This window comes from Periplaneta americana, chromosome 17, assembly GCF_040183065.1.
Source record: "Periplaneta americana isolate PAMFEO1 chromosome 17, P.americana_PAMFEO1_priV1, whole genome shotgun sequence".
NCBI lineage: Eukaryota > Metazoa > Arthropoda > Insecta > Blattodea > Blattidae > Periplaneta > Periplaneta americana.
Genome location: NC_091133.1, coordinates 102174675 through 102192526, shown reverse-complemented (window position 1 = coordinate 102192526; position 17852 = coordinate 102174675). Strand labels below are relative to the sequence as shown.

The 17852-nt window shown below is 37.2% G+C and overlaps 1 protein-coding gene and 1 long non-coding RNA gene across 5 annotated transcripts in view; one reads left to right on the top strand and one right to left on the bottom strand.

Annotated features, from left to right (window-relative positions):
- Nucleotides 1-8861, bottom strand: part of LOC138692696 (adipokinetic hormone/corazonin-related peptide receptor variant I-like) — a 118725-nt gene extending 109864 nt beyond the window's left edge. For all 3 annotated transcript variants that reach the window (XM_069815829.1, XM_069815828.1, XM_069815830.1), the window contains exon 1: nucleotides 7831-8861. The gene's annotated coding sequence lies outside the window, so the exon portion shown is untranslated. The remainder of the gene's footprint in view (nucleotides 1-7830) is intronic.
- Nucleotides 1-17607, top strand: part of LOC138692698 (uncharacterized) — an 80580-nt gene extending 62973 nt beyond the window's left edge. Inside the window, exon 3 of one of the 2 annotated variants that reach the window (XR_011330110.1) lies at nucleotides 17358-17607. This is a non-coding gene — a long non-coding RNA (uncharacterized lncRNA). Of the gene's footprint in view, nucleotides 1-8768; nucleotides 8901-17357 lie in introns of those variants that run through there. The other variant, XR_011330109.1, reaches the window with a different exon arrangement.
- The last annotated feature ends 245 nt before the right edge of the window (nucleotides 17608-17852 follow it).

Sequence of the window (17852 nt, the reverse complement as noted above, 5' to 3'; positions counted from 1 at the left end):
ATAACTAATATTGGGAAACAGAAGAATCCCGAGAAAGACCCCAAACTGCTACCTTGTCAGCCATAAGTATCACTGTGAAAAAAAATCCATGTCTAGACCACTCAGCCACCACAGAAATTAGACGATAGGTATGTTTATGTAACATTATGTATTGCAGCCTATTAAATAACATGAGGTGTTACATTCTTAGGCATGAACTTCTTAATTAATACTCTGTCGCTAAGTTAGGATTGCTGAATCAACAACACCGTCGGCTGATATGTCTGTAGAAGAAGCCGTTCAGTTGCTATGTAGGCCTACCCTATACAAAACGAATTAAACCTGAAACTTTATCAACTCACCATTTTGTATTTTGAACAATTAAAAATATTAAATACTATTATCTTGAGGAAAAACGAGAATCTGACGGTTAACAATTATAATCTGAGATCTAAGAAAATATGTATTAGAATCGCGAAGTTCACCTCCTTTTGTGTAACTTAGTAACAAATAGTTGTTATATTTCCACTGCTGTCTTGCTTTGAACTATCATAATGTAGAATGATGTAACATTGAAGGTGACTACTGCCTGTAGCAGACACTCGCTGTTCATTTCCTACTTTTTTCTAGTAGGGCCTACTGTAAATCAACGCCATGTCTTCATTAACGACGCACAATCAGCCCCTATTTCCTCAATTTCAAAGGACAGTTTCAGAATTATGTTGTGTTTTTTACCGATACTGGTACCGTTTTTTTAATTGGTTATTTTACTATGCTACATCAACTGCTATGGTTATCTAACGTCTGAGTGAAATGAAGGTAATAATGCCGGCGAAATGAGTCCAGAATCCAGCGCCGAAAGTTACCCAGCATTTGCTCTTAATTATTATCATCATCATCATCATCATCATCATCAGTGGCGCAACAACTCATTGCTGAGTTCTGGCCTCCTGAAGGAATTTCCTCCACCTGTCGCTCGATCAATTGCCAACCTCCTCTAATTTCTTTGTCCAAAAGTTCTAGCATCACCATTCTCCTCATCCATCCAGAGAAGTCTTGGTCTTTCTTCCTTCCTTCCTTCCTTCCTTCCTTCCTTCCTCCTTCCTTCCTTCCTTCCTTCCTCCTTCCTTCCTACCTACCTTCTTCCATAGGGTTGTGTTACTTATATATTTTTGGAAATTTCAGCATCGTCCTTCCTCGTTAGATGTCTTACCCATCTCAGTCTGGTCAACTTAATATATTTACTAATATCTATATCCTTAAATAGGGCGTACAGCTCTCCGTTATATCGTTTATTCCAAATGCCATTATCACATACTGGACCGTATATTCTTCTCAATATTTTTCTCTCAAAACATAGATCTTGACGTCATATGTTGGAGTAGGCCAAAATAGCATTTGAAGGGTCCAGGGGGAAAAACGTGTTAAGTCCAAAATTATCAATTTTTTTTGTTTTGGATGCCATATAATACCTCAGGCAATAGAGATTTCAGTGGCTTAATTGTACAGAGTAAACACTTGATTAAGTCAGAAATATTTGAAAAATGATAACTCAGAGACAATAGAAAGTAATGGAAATGGAAACTTTAAACTTGCTCTTCTGTAAAAACAGTAAAATGTGACTTAGTATGTTCTTCCCCTGGACCCTTAATTTGTTAGCGGTGTTTAATTTCTTGCGTCGTATTGTTATTTTTTTTGCGGTCTATTAAAACAAATTATAGTAATTTGGCAATTACTTCTAATGAGAAAACTTAGTTATAATAATAATAATAATATTATCTGCTTTAATGGTTTCTGGTTTTTCAAGAAATGAATATAATTCATATATTATTATTATTATTATTATTATTATTATTATTATTATTATTATTATTATTTATATTTCTATCTTTTTAGTTTTTATTTTATTAATATAAATGTGTCATACTATTATTAAGCTCTTCGTCCTCAATACCACCACCACCACCATCACCACTATCATCACCATAATCATCATCATCATCATCATCATCATCATCATCAAAAGTAGCTTCCTCTGGAATTCAAAAGTGCTTTTGATCTGTTCAGCATCTTTTCAGTCGAAAAGCCAGTAATGAGAGACAATGATCGCTTATCTTTACTGTATATTTTCGTTTTCGTTTATAATAGTCTACATCAGTTCATCCAAAATATTTAACAAAAATGTAACTTTTTACTCATGTAAATATGTATTTACCAAGACCTGTTAAATACAAAGTCCCAACAGTCTTAAACACTTCATTTGTGATACATTCACATCTTTTCATCGCGTTTCATTTTTACACATCACACTTCCAAGTTTTAATTTCTAAACATTACCATAATAAGTTGACTTATCTACATTACAGGAAGTAACTTTTCATAAAAGTTGATATTTCATTATTAAATGAATCAAAATTCGAATTCTCTCAGATCGTATAAGAATTTCTCTGAGTAAAACGATTATGGAACAATTTTCATAAGCGTATCACATTTTCTGTCGTGTTCATTGTATCATACCTGTCGTGTAGTGGTCATCGACTGAAGAGACTGTATAGTATAAAAGATCCCTTGAAAGATCCATCTACATCAAAGTCCTGCAGTGGAATTTAGACATGACAATCCTCATAGTAAACAACTGTTCAATCGACCTTCACAAGTTTTTCCGCTGCCCAGAACACGGCAGTCCTCTCAAATGACAGTTGATACGCGCATATATTTAGTTAATCTCTCTTCTCGCAAAGTCTTAAGGAATCTTTAACTGTCACCAAGATAATTAAGTCATTTGGCACCAGCAGAATCAAACTTATTTCTCTCGCATGTGGTCCTGTACCGGTAACCTCTGTAAGCCTCTTTCGACACAAACCTTCAATTGGGATTACGATTCAAGTCTTTATTACAACATACAACCCCAGCGTAACTTAGCAACGAATCGCAGACTATGTAAAAATAAACAAAATAAAGCTGCTCTCACTTTGTGTCTATCAATGAAGAATTCCCAATGTGTATTAAGTTAAAAAAATGGTAAGTTGCGTAGTTTAAAGGCTCACAATGAAAGTTATATAGTACTGGGCAACACTGGATTTGGTTCCTAATGATAGAAACGTTTCTTACCTAACCTCGATACGCCGATTTAAGAAAATTCAACACAAATCGCGCATTGGTTCTGGTTTTTGAGAAACAGTGTTTGGTTGTACTAGAATAGTTATATTGAAACCTAACTATGAAAATTTTTATTTTGAATCGTAACTTTGAATTTTGTTTCAGTTCGGGTTTGTGTCATTTTCCGTGATGCAGAGACGAATTTTGGAATAAAATGTCACGCTCATGTGTGAACAAAAGTGACAACTTTTGCTACATTGTGGCGAGTTCGTATTTGTTGCACAGAAAAGAAGACTTCAGAAGAGTCCAATAAACGAAAATCTCGCAAAAGGAATATGTAACACTGTATTTTCAAACATAGTAAACTTCGGAAAACGTATTGTGTGTCTTTCACGTGTTAAATTTTATTACTTTGTTAATTTGTTTCGGCCTACCATTGGCCATCTTTAGAAATGGCTGTTGCTGGTCTTGGCGCCTTTTGTTTTGTTTCCTGTGGGGGTGTGTTTGTGTAGTGTAATGTGGAGTCAAAGAGTGTGTGTTCTGAAATTGAGTTGTGTGTTGAGAATTTCATTTGGATGTGTTTTTGTGTGTTCTGAAGATGGCCACTAGTACGCCGAAACATGTTAACAATGTAAAACATTTAATACGTGAAAGACATACAATACGTTCTCCGAAGTGATATAGTGTTAAAAGTTGTGTAATCAAGATACATTGTAACATTCTGCACCGGAAGTAATGGCGTATATCACAAAACAAGTACTAACAATATAATTATATTGTCCTTATTATGCGCATACATGCATATGCGGATATATGAAAATACAGTGCATTGCAAAAACAAGAATCAACTAAATAGGCTAATTCTACTGACCTCATTATGTGTAGGCTATACTATATGTGTATGTATATACACGAAAATACCATATAGGCCTATCACAAAAACAACAGCCAACAATGTTTTTAATTGTATTCGGCATAGCACAATGTAGTAAATACCGGTACAGTTTCTTTCGTTCAAAAACCAGATAAAAAGTTTTCAATTTTGTTGCCCAGTGTAATTTAAAACTTACAATGAAAATCTTAAAAATAGGCTATATTTCTAAATATCAAAAACTGAAGTGGCATTTCGGAGTTCAGAAAAATTGTCAAAGAAAAAGAAGGAAAATCCGAAATAGAGTTCAAGCTATATTTTGTTTTGATTTCAAATCAAGATGTATTAATTTTTTATACTTGATATTAGCTAAAAGCTGAACGTACACAATAAAAATATCTGAATATTACATTAAAGTAAACAGAATAGTTATGAGAATGTAAACGAACAAGCAGGAGACTATGAAAGGAGGTTTTGAATGTCTATTTGACGGCTAAAGAGAGAAGAGAAAACTATTTAAAATGATTTTGAACTTAGAAATATACACGACTTTGAAACAGGAAGTTAGAAGATAAGCAAGAAAAGAACATAGAATGGCTTGAATCTTGCAAATCTGAAGATGTTACAAGAGTTAGGAATGTAAATAATCGAAACGAAACGATGCCCGCATTCATGGTTCTAAAAGCCAGTAGACACAGAGGTGGTTGTGGATACTGCCATAGCAGTATTCGGTTTGGCATTGAATCCGAGGTTGACGGGTTCAATCCTGGCCGGGAGTGATAAAAATTCTGAGCTTGACTTGCCGCTGCGGTAGCTGAGTGATATAGATCTAGACCTTCACGCAAACGATCCGGATTCGAGTCCCGGTCAGGCCTGGGATTTTTCAACAGTAATCTCACTAGAGGATTTGATTTATCTAGAAAAAATCAAAACTCGTGGGGGATTTAATTGACTATTACACGATTAGAAGAAAGTATATAAAGATTAGAAGAAATAAAGTACTCTAATACAATAAAATAGGTATTAATTGACTTACTAAAATTCTATTTCACTAACGTTAGCTTGACTAAAATGTTTCAACGGAGCCGCCATTTTCAGTTGACTATCTATGTGGTAAACAAAATAAATTACGATCGCAAAGCATGTTGTAATAGTACCGTAAATAATTTGCAGTTTGAAATGCTGGCAGACAATGAAACAAATGGTAGGGAGGTGATAAAAACAGAAGAAAGTATATAAAGGTGTCATTATAGGCGCCTAGTGGCCAGTCATTCCTTGCTTATTTGTTCAACGGTGCGAACAGGCATCTCTTAAAATTGACTAGAAAACTACTTCTTACAGAAAATAATTAGCATACTTCTCTGAAATATGATTTGATATATCGACTGTCACGTTGGGTGCATAATGTTAATATTTCGAGAGTTACGCCTTTACGTCTTGTTAATTCTTATCCTACATTTTGTCACAATTTTTTCAGCATCATAGCGCTTTTATGTAGCTCGCCGGACGGATTCCAATGTGTAAACAACTAATATCAATGCTTCATTCATAATATTATCTACTATTATTACAAACATACAACAATAATTAAACTAGTACGCGTATATTAAAAAAACAGATTGTTGCCTGGTGGATATCCAGGGAAAACACGGGTTCAGTGACTTGGATAGTTTCTAGGCGACACGCCAGGTTGCAGGCCAAGCGGTACGGCAGGATCCGATTGTTCCTGACTGTTCGTCTACTTGGATTACTCATATAGACGACTATCCAACCACCAGGTGATAAGCAAGCCTCCTTTGGTATGGCAGTAGTGTAGACAGCTAGTGAGGGTTGAGAATGTGCCCATTTGGAGGGTAAATATAATAGATCTAGAAGATCGCAGTGCTCGTAAGTAGCAACCCCCACCAATAATAAAGTAAAAGGAAAATGTAAAAGTAGTTTGGCTTCCTTTGAAATGAAATATAAAGGAACACCCTATACAAAAGTTACAGGCCGGTTCTAGTGGTCAAAATTAAAATTTACTACCCATCATCCTCACCTGTAACCCTAACATCGAAGGCAATGAATTCCGTCTTACAGAAGCCCCAAGCTCAGAAATGAAATTGAACATTTCCAGTGTAGAAAATCCAATAGAAAACAATCAAACAAGAACCTTCCTATAATTTTCTATCTTCGCTAATAGTACGAGGTATTTACGAACCTATTTATGGCTTTAGGAAATTTCCCTTATATCCATAGCGAAATTAAAAAAGAGAAAGAGACGTCGAGCATTTTAAGTCATGTCATTTTTCTATTCGTGAATGACCTCTCCCTCTTTTCCACTAACAAAAGTTACGTTTTTTTTTTATTTTAGTAGATTATTTTACGACGCTTTATCAACATCTTAGGTTATTTAGCGTCTGAATGAGATGAAGGTGATAATGCCGGTGAAATAAGTCCGGAGTTCAACACCGAAAGTTACCCAGCATTTGCTCATATTGGGTTGAGGGGAAAACCCCGGAAAAACCCTCAACCAAGTAACTTGCCCCAACCGGGAATCGAACCCAGGCCACCTGATTTCGCGGCCAGACGCGCTAACGGTTACTCCACAGGTGTGGACCAAAATTTACGTAATGGTCATCTCTGCATCCCGGTCTTACTTCAATCAATCATCTTCTAATTAAATTAGTTGTAACGAGAGTGTTTTGTCTGCAATTACACAATATTTTGTTTGTATTTTACAATTTTAATAATGATGTCGAAATTATTCTTGTGATATCGTAGCGAATATTAGGTCATCATTATCGAAGGGAAAACCGGTTCATGTCTTTTAACGAGGAAACGATGAGTTACATATGTTGTAAGATACGTCTTTTCTCTGTTGTAAACATACTCAATCACTATATGTTTGGATCAACAAAGTTGTAAAACAAAAGGCTAAAACTTTGGTGTTAAAAGTGATGCTATATTTTGGAATTTTAGCATCGGAATGTAAAAATAAAGATATCCAACATTTCAGAGCAATGTCCTTGCGCAGCTCCGGATCAGTACGTTTCGGCTGGATTGGATTTTTCTGAGGTTTTCTCCAACTGTAAGACGAATGTGAGGTAATCACAAGGCGAATTCTCGTCTCATCTCGCCATCACCAATTCGGTCGACGTTAAATAGGCCTAACCTAATAATTGATACAGCGTCGATAAAATAACTGACTGAAAAGGAATACTTTAATATTGGGGGAGGGAGGGGCACTACGAACCAGCACTGCGACCTTATACAGTTTCTTATCCTTCGACTAAATGCATTTACAACTAATACAAGCTGATTACACTAAGGTTTGCTGAGTATCCAGGTTTCGACCAGGCAACTCCATTCGTCCCTAGAAAGCAAGCGATCTGAGAATGCTATGGAATTATAATGAAAGATCAGACGGAATGATGCTTAAGCCTAATTTGAGGGAGTGGGAGAACCCAGAGAAAAACCCCGAATGCGGCATTGTCCGCCATAGTGTCACTGAGGCTTTTGCAATTAAAAATCCGTGGCCTAACCGGAACTCGAACCCGTATCGCCTCCGTGACAGACCGAAGGTCTATTCTAGTAAACTCAACCGTCTCGCAGAGACTATGTTTTTGGAATTACTGCTGCATATTCCAAACATATGTACTCCTCCAGGCTATCAACCCTTTCGAAGTATTTTTACATACAGTACTAGACTATATTTTAAGGATCAAAGACATCAAAGCCGTGTAAAAAACCACAGTGTAGTATTAAAAATAACACGCGACGTTGAAATCATTGATATAATATGAAAGTTAAATTACTGCGTAAAAAGTAGCACATAAAAGAGCTACGGCGCAATAATAAAAATTATTGTTTAGTAAACATGTAAAAAGTGATAGACTTACCGGTAAAATGTTGAAATGTGCTTATCCAAACAAACGGTAGATGTAGCGGTAATCAAGAGGAGCGCCGGAAGTGAGCGTCCATGTGGCTGACGGCAAGGTTGCAGACTAACGAGAAGAGGTCCAGCAGGCCTTGCCCCCGACTCGCACAAACAAACCTGATCTGCTAATGTTTTGATTTCAGGCCCAATACTACCCGCTCCGAAAACATCCACGAGCACAACATGAAAATTCACACTCTTCTCTGATATTTACTTGTCTTTCTTCATTATATTTATTATTAATGTCAAATTCACTTATTTTTATCACAGACACAGGAATGATTTCGTTTCGAACAGTGATTTTTTTGGTTTGTAATTTGCGTTCCGCAATATCACGTACAAATATCACAGTATTGTATTTTGACTTAGTTTATAATAAATGCATACTAAGAAGACGTGACTGGAGAATTCACTATAATAAATATATTTAAAAAATTATTTCTTCCTTTATACGTATTTTGGTCATTCATACCGATGAGTAGTTTTTCCAAACATTATATTTCCTACCGAGTAAGAAAAGTTGCAAATAAAATATTTTATGAAAGAACGATCACAATATACACTTAAGAAATTTGTATGAATTAAAAAACTTGTTTTGTGATTTTGTCTCGCTATTGCACACTAATTTACATTCGTAGCATTTATAGACACGAGCGTGTGACGTTCTATAGTACTTCATGATCACTATTTCACTAATGATGTCACAGATGTACGCAGTACAGTAGCACTAGATCTGTTCTAGGCAGATATCTTGAAGAAACTGTATGATGCATCTTGAAATTCAGGTGTACTGCCTCGTGATGTATGCAGATTCTTCTCGATAAATGTTTATTTCATCCATGCGACACAACCCCGTTAAGATGAGCGTGTTGCATATAGCGAACTTCACAATTGTTGCAGTGGACCGAGAGCGCAGTCGCGGCACAATCGCGCTGCACGGGCTGCGAGTGTCGTGTGTATTGTTGGCAGCAGCTGCTGAGGGCCACAGTCGAAGCGGCGATCACGTGCTGGACAGACGCCGCGGCGGATCATGGGTCACGTCAACATGCACGCATTCCTCTTAATCGTTTTCTATCCTCTTCTTTTCTCCACCTTCCGTTATGCCCTCGTCTCTACTCGTCCTTATTCGTACGTCCATCATTTCTTTTCCCAGCACTATCTTGCTTTTGCCTGTTCCCTCTTTTGTATATTATCTATCCTATTTAGTCTTCACTACTACTATCGTCTGTCATCTTGGCTGCAACATCTTCACTATACTGCTTCATAAATGTTTATCTTCCATATGCCTCATCGAATTACTCATATTCATCTCGATTAATTTTCTTCTTTTACTCTTCGTTTTCTTCTTCTGTTGCTGCTGCTGTTCGCGCTCTTCTTTTCCTGCAAATAAGAAGGGAAAGGATTATTTTTACTGAATCATAAAACAATTGGTACGAGATTCTTGCAGAATGGGCGAAAAGTCCCACTACACCTGCTTACTTTTCCTGCAAAACAAAATCAGTACATGAAAAATGTGTCGGTGATACTCGTATGTTACCTGGCGGACGTATTTCGAGAGTGGGAGATATCTGGCGGACCTGAGGGAAATCAAGACGCACGGAAATTTCCAGCTATTACAATATTGTGCAAGATGTTGAGGTGAATGCGAGAGTTTTCAGTGTGGAGGAGAGACTTGTGGCTTCCGTGTGAGTCCACGAGCGGCCATATATCGGAAAAATCGTGAGTAACATCGTGCAGGATTTCAGGGCTAGTTTTGGTAAGGTACCACTGAGAAGAGATAACTTGTTGAAGTGGGAGAGAAAAGCTTTCAGTACGGGATACATACATACATACATACATACATACATACATACATACATACATACATACATACATACAAAGTGTTCTACCAAATGGTAGGTCTTTCACTGCAAACCCAGCAATGTTCAATATTTCTTATTGCCTTCCTCTTAGTCTCCGCATATGATCCACATATCTTAATGCGCCTATCACCTGGTACTTTCTACTGTCCCGAACTCTTCTCCCGTTCACCATTTTTTCAGTGCATCCGTCAGTAGAAATTTCTTCTCAGCCAGTGAACAAACCAATTTTTTTCTCTTCCTGATCAGTTTCAGCATCTCTTCTTTTTTCACCCACTCTTTCTAGCACAGCTTTATTTCTTATTCTTTCAATTTCACACGCTCCATCTTTCTCCATATCCACATTTCAAATGCTTCTAGTCGTTTCTCTTCACTTCGTCGTAATGTCCATGTTTTTTCTCCATACAATACCACAGTCTACACAAAGTACTTCGCTAGTCTCATCCTTAGTTCTTTTTCCAGAGGTCTGCAGAAGAAGCTCCTTCCTATTAAAAGCTTCCTTGGCCATTGCTATTCTCCTTTTGACTTCCTGGCAGCAGCTCATGTTACTGTTTATAGTACACCCCAAGTATTTGAAGCTGTGCACTTACTCTACTGCCTCATTTAGTATTCGCACATTAATCTGTGTTGTGTTAAAGAAGAGAAACGAAGTGGGAGATCGTCCACTCTGCGAGAAACTGTTAATTGGATGACTTAAAATTATACATAAATTCATATTGCCTTACTTTTTCAATGATATATTCCTCCATAATGAACCTGCACGTGCTCTCCACCGTCCAACAATGTCCGGTGCGACAGAAAATCTAAACGTGATGGCACGAGTGCTACACAGGAGAGGACGTGGCGTCCGTGGCGTGGGAAAAGTGTGATTCTAAGCAACGTAAATAAATGGAGAAAACGAATACCACACATTGAATGCAGAACGTGACAGCACAGGAAATCACATTTCGTGCCGTGGCAATAATGTGTTTTCTATCTTTACTGTCATCGCTGAGTCAGTGGAGCCAGTGCCTATGAAATGAACAATAAAACGTGCTGCTGATTTGCAAGTGCCCCGATCAACAATGCGCGACTACATTACGAAGGCTTTGGAAATGCATTCTTGGAATGGCTGGGAATTTCAGTGTTTACGGTTTCCCTCAAGTTCGCCAGGTGTTTCCCGCCATGATCACACATCGAAATACGTTCGCCTAATGTCATATGAGTATTACCGACATATTTTTCATGCAAAGATTTGTTTTGCAGGGAAAATGAACAGGTGTTGTGTGACTTCTGACCCACTCTGCAAAATGCCTGTAATTTGAGTGGAGCGTGTAAGTGATTGTATGGTTTGGATATTTGTAAGTTATCTTGTACTGTATATTAAAGATATTAAAGGCTCATTCACAATGAAAATTAAACATAACGTAAGCGTTAACTTAACGTTACAGTAAAATCAAGAAGTCATACCAGCATTCACGACGGGAACATAAACATAACAGCAAACATACTTGGTAACCATGGAAACATAACGACTCCAATTCCTCATATTCTGTCGTATACTTCAGCGCTCCACGATTGTGTTCTGTTTGCAAATCACGTAAGTATAAGCTTGAAAGTTTGGAGTTTGCAAACTTTCATGTTAACGTCTTACGGTAATGTTTATGTCAATGATTATGTGAATCATTGTGAATGATCCCATTTGGTAGCCTGGGCACAAACTTCTGTGTTTATGTTACGGTTAAGTTTAATTTTCATTGTGAATGGGCCTTTAAGATCATTATGCATGTTTCATTAATAAGATTTATTATATTATTGTAGCATTGATGCTATGCTGCGGGTTGCATCAGCCTGCTGCAGCAAAGAATCAATTTATATGACGGGTTGCATACGCACGCTCCGGCTAAGGCAGGCCTGCACAAGGTTTGCGCTCTCCGAGCCGGCTCACAGCTCAAGAGCGGAATGCAGATATTAGCTGCGCTCTGTTATGAGGGTGGACTGGAAGAAGGGGTGATCTCGTACAAAATGTACACAAAAGAAAGTACTATTACGAGTGCTTATGAAATAAATTCCCGTTCAGTGTTTGCAAAACTATCTTGGATTATTATTAATTAATAAAGAAATATTTATTTTACAGAAGTAATAGAAATTCTATAGCTACTTAAATGTACAATATCATTTTGTTATATTTTTATTTATCAGTACATCAAAACGAGGTTCTATGCTGTTGGCAGCTGAAAGGAACAGTAGCCTACTGATCGTAATGAAACATCAGTTACAGATGTTCGATGTCTGCCTTTATTAAAGTTGATTATAGAAAACAGTTGCTCACAAATATAAATGTTGAGCCAAACATAGCGATCATTTTCACAACCAGCCTGTGTAGTCGTGGATATTATTGCTAAGGTTTAGTCTTGTAAAACTCAACTAGGCTAGTAGTGTTACTCAAACGATCTTTAGCCCTTAGGTCACATTGAAGATCAATAAGTTCGAGCTGTAAATCGTTAAATATTAAATGTCATGTTCCGTCTTTTAGATTCCTCCATACTGTACTGTAGCAGCAGGTAAGCAACGTGAAACAGTTACTGAGAATAGGCCTACCCACTGCACTCCACTAGATAACTGAGTGATCGTTTCTCTCTCCTCTACTTATAGCAAGTCTGTCATTCTGACGTATCTTCCTCTCCGTTTCGGCGAGCGGTAAACACCGCTCTCCCGCTCCGAAAGAGCGCGCGCGCTCGTTGAGCGCTGTTTGTGCAGGCCTGGGCTAAGGAATAAAGATGCGCGTAGGGCAGAGATGTATGAGAAACAACCCGCGAACAAGTTTAGGTTCTTTCGCGTGTTACCTGGCAGCAGTTGCATATGCTGTACAAATAAGAGCGACCAAAAGACAAGAGTGAACAAAATTAACATTATGAAGTCGAGATGCAAAACTCTTTATACACGTTTTTAATAAATTCAATACAATTATTTCACAACAGATATGTACGATTTTGAATAACTAACAAAATGTACCCTATACATTACAATACGGATTGAATAACTTAAAAATAACTGCGTTCACGAATACAACTTTCGAAACTGCTGGAATATTACACCATTGTCGTCATAAAAGGAATACTATTATACGAAAATAAATCTTTTAAAATAGAATTTCGCCAGAATCTCTTCTTCGATTTCCGCCCCACACCAGCCGTATTACGTCTCGCAAAACGTTATTTAAAGGAGCAAATCTAAGCATAGGATGGCTATCATGTTCGAATAGCTTGGTCTTTAATCTTGGCTTTGTTAGGTTCATGAAAACCTACCGGTAAGTGTGTGCTGCTGAAAATTGAACGGTTCAGAGCCATAGTGGGCCAAGCGCCATTTATTAAATATAGGTTAAAATTAAGTGATTACCATAATTTAACGAAACATATAGCAAGTAAGATAAAGTATGCACATTGAAACTAATTGATATGTCAATCTTCATTAACTATGATATTTACTTAACTTTAACCCTTGCTTTCTCCGGTTTTAATAAATGGCGCTTGGCCCACTATGGTTCTGAACCCTTCAATTGTAATATACTAATTTTCGCTGCGAATTTACGAATCCTCGGTCACAGTCCATAGTTTAAGGAATTTTAAAAGCTAAAGAATTCCTTGTCATTATAATACCTTTCAGCAGTGCATCATGTGAAAGATTAATTAATTCCAGCTGGAACTCTAGAGACAAATTTCCTGGATCTGCAGAATGGGGGCGACAGAAGAGCTCTAATTTGTGTTGAATCATTTCCATTTAGCGTCTCTGAATATTTCATTTCTTAATAATGCAATGTTTTCCACATATTAAGAAGAACAGTAGGTCTCCTTGTTCTATGCAACGCTGCTCTACTTAACTTATATACATGGACAGTCTTCTTACAGCGGTACATTCTAGTAGGGGAATTAACTTAACTCGCACGCAGAGCAATCTACCCGCTACGTACTTAAGACCGCACGGGCTTGAATATGCACCACTGGCTTAAGGCAGCCGTGGCGAAAAGGCCATGGTGCGCCGAGCCACTGTGTAAGCTGCAACGTGCATAGCACCTATGGAGGGAGGCGGACAACCGAAGGGGAAGTTGTTTAGGACGTGTAACGAAGAAAGAAATGAACAAGAAAACATAGGACACATTATCACAACCTAAAATTAACTGACTTCAGAATGTCTCTGCGACAAAGTTTCAAAATCAGGAATTATGTCACTTACTGCCAATCGTAGTTGATCACGAAGGTATTTGTCTGTCAGTCGTGATCTAAATTTGATTTTTACTATTTTCATTGTTGAAAATAATTTTTTACAAACGTAAGTTACAGCGAACATGGCTTCAACAGAACAAGCGAAAGAACGAAGCTTCAAATATTTATTTTTTTCCAAAGATTTGAAAAGTTCAATATCTGTCAAGTCCTTACATCTAGCTTTCATTTAACGTCACATTGTAAATCTGTGAGTTAAAATTGAAAATCTAACCGCATTATTCGTACATCTGCTGTAAAAGAATCGACGTACAGAGATGATAATGATGATAAAATAATAATAATAATAATAATAATAATAATAATAATAATAATAATAACACTTAACCTTTTAATGTTTCATCAGTAACATGTAGTAACTTATAATGCCGTTTTATGTTATACAACCGTTTTCGTAGTAACATTTGTGAATAAATCATACATTTAATATTTTCATCATATTGTAAGCAAAAGAATTCATCCTCCCATCCTACTTGAAACTTCCGTTTTTTATAGAGGTACATGGTTTCGAGAGAGATATTGCGACGATACGCCACTCGCAGGTCCGAGACAAATACAAATAGAACTGAGTTTGACTTCAGTGAGTAAGAGGGTGGGGGTTGTAGGTAGGAAGCGAGAGAAAAGCACTGCGAGCCACAGTGTGCTCGTGAGTCGCATTTTCGCCGCGGCTGACTTAGGGTATTACAGAAAAGATAACGGACATTTTCCCCGAATACGTGCCCACTTAAACGTTCCACATTAATAAGTGTACTTGTCGCTTTGGGAATTATTTTTTATAGTGTAAGTTACGATAGTACAATATAGGCCTAAGTAAAAAAAATAGGAATAACTTATAGCAATGAAATAATATTGTGTAGTTTATGTAAACATGCAAGACTACACATAATAATATGTCTTTAGGAATATTTTCGGATTTTATTTTATATCGAGGGCATCATGCCAGAAAGGAGTATTAACAAAACTTCAACTTTACATTAGAGCCATTTAAAACTAGAATATTTTTCCTACCCTTGTCTACATAACAATGTATATTCTTTGATCTTTCTTCATGTCCATTGTAATTCAAACGTTTGTTTCCAAATATAAATACATTGACCGGCAAAAATAAAAAAGAGAGCATCTTGAATATTTCCAGGTAACATTTAATTATGGAAATTTCATGAATTTTTAAGAAACGAAATTGATTTTTGAGGTAAATTAAATGACTCTATGATACAAATATCGTAAAATATAAAAATATCATAAAATTAAGGTTTTGATTAATTTGTGTTCAGAAATTAAATGAATTTGTTAGTCAAAGAGTAAACCGCATCAGCGACACAACCTAGTAGTGGGTGTTTCCACCTCTTGCTCTGATGAATGCTTCCATTCGGCTTGTTATGCTTCTTACCACAGTACTAATGTATTCTTGGCCAATGTTTTGCCATTCCTACCGTAAAGCTTCCCTCAATTGTTGCATTGTTTCTGGAGGATGATCTCTGCCTCGATCACGTCGTCCTAGATTACCCCATACGTGCTCTATCGGATTTAAGTCCGGGATGCATGAAGGCCACCCAAGAGACACGATACCAACTTCATCCAAAAAACCGGCACACACCGAGCAGCGTGAGGACGGGCATTATCATGCAAATATCGAGAACGAAACCGCATGATAATGAAGAACCTCACAATATTATGTACTGCCGTCAGAGATTCATTTTCGATTAGGACAAGCTATGTTTTCTCGTTGGTAGATATTCCCGCCCTAACCATAATGGAGCCTCCTCCAAATGGTGTGCGTTTGAAAATAATGCAGTCAAGATAGCGTTCTCGTGGTCTCCTCCATACTCGTTCCCTTCCATCAGGTCTTCTTACACAGTATGTAAAGAGTACATGGCTCCAGTCTTATGTGTCCAATATTGATGGTTCCTTACAAATGCAAGGCGATTTCTGCGTTGTTCTGCAGACAGCAGAGGACCAGTTACGGGCTTCTGAGAATTCAGATTTGCTTCGTCAAGCCGTCTTCTAAATGTCCTTTCACTTATGTTGATGTGCGTGGCCAATTGAAGTCTATTACGGACTTCGACAGCGGTGGTGTGCCGGTCCTGCAAGATCTTATTAAGAATCTGAACTAATATGTTCACAACCAAAAATTGACTTGTTAATAGCAGTAATGGTATTAATAGTTAATTATAGCAGTAATTCCCTTGCGACAATGAATTAATGAGAATTAAACGTATAGTGTTCTGATGCGCGAGTTAAGCGTGCTCAGCACACTGAACTTCATCGAGAGTCTCGACACTAGTAACCAGTCGCTCGACTGAGGAAATCTGTACCGTAAAACTCATTCCAAAGCTATCTCACCCGGAGCAGAGCCCGCGACCCGCGTAGCTGCAGCTGAGAGTTGTGCAAGTGGCAGGCGCTGCGTGGGTTGATCTGCCAACGTTCAGCGTTGTGTACAAGATTAGAAAGAAATTTGAGAACAGAAATTGATCTCATTATCGCAGAGATCGGACAATAACTGTAAGCTAAACGATTAAACGATGGCTTCTCACCAAAAGGAACCAGGGTTTAATACAGGGAATGGAATGGAATTTTCGGGAGGGGGCACTATGATCCAGCACTGAGATCTTTTTGCAATATATTGCACTAATCCTCAAGCTAGGCGCATTCCTAAGCCCACACTGGCCGACTACACTAAGGTTCGCTGCGTACCCAGATTTCGAGTCTTAAATGACCAAGTTGTTATTTTTTTTCTCCTCTCTCTTTTTCTTTTTTTTTTTTCTTTTTTTTTTTATTATCTTGATATATTAATCATTTGTATTTGTATGCCATTTAGTACGACTTTGCTGATCAACATTTTATGTCTTGTAACTCACATGTATTCTCCTATTAGTATATTATTAACTGTATAATATATCTCAAGTGAATTAATCGTCGAATTTATCTCGAGCATTTTAGATCTTATAAATTGTGTGTGTGTGTGTGTGTGTGTGTGTGTGTGTGTGTGTGTGTGTGTGTGTGTGTGTGTGTGTGTGCGTGTGTATATTCCCCTTATGTTATGTAACTGATTTTGATTTTGTGTAATTTTCTACTTTATTTTATATATTATGTAACCGATCTTGACTATTTGTAATTTTATATTATGTAACTGATCTTGACTATTGTAATTGATCTTGACTATTGTAATTGTAATACTATATTTTATGTAATTTCTAAGGTATCTTCTTTTGTGTTGTTTTGTAATCTAATTTTGTATTTCATGTATATTATTGAAACCTGGTTGAGTGGAAGAGAAGGCCTCATGGCCTTAACTCTGCCAGGCAAAATAAACCTACTACTACTACTACTACTACTACTACTACTACTACTACAACCCCATTCGCTTCCAGGTCAGCCCCCTCCGTGCGTCGCCAGCCGGCGTTCGGGGAATGCTATGGAATGATGAGCAGAGCTAGGAAGTTGGTACCAAAACTGTTAAGTTGTATGAGCTTGAACTATATCTCTACCGAATGAAAAGTAATAGCGCATCCCTCAATGTCAATGAACCAGAATGACAAACATGTACAGCCGGGTGGTAACCAAACATGTATTCCAATCGTCCACAGCTTTGGAACAAGAAAATAATAAACCAATAATATAAAGAAATAACAATTTTTAATTATAAACTTCGTAACTCCCAATTTAAAATAATTTACCCATAAATATAAAAATAACATATAAAATATACAATTATGATTCTAACCTCATTCTAACAAATAACAGTGAACATTTTCATTTTATCAAAAGAAATTCTCCTTTTATGTTCAGAAAAAAGAAAAACAAAATTATTATACTCTGAAAATATTCCTTCTATGTCACAAGACGTTACTGGAGCAAATCTGAAA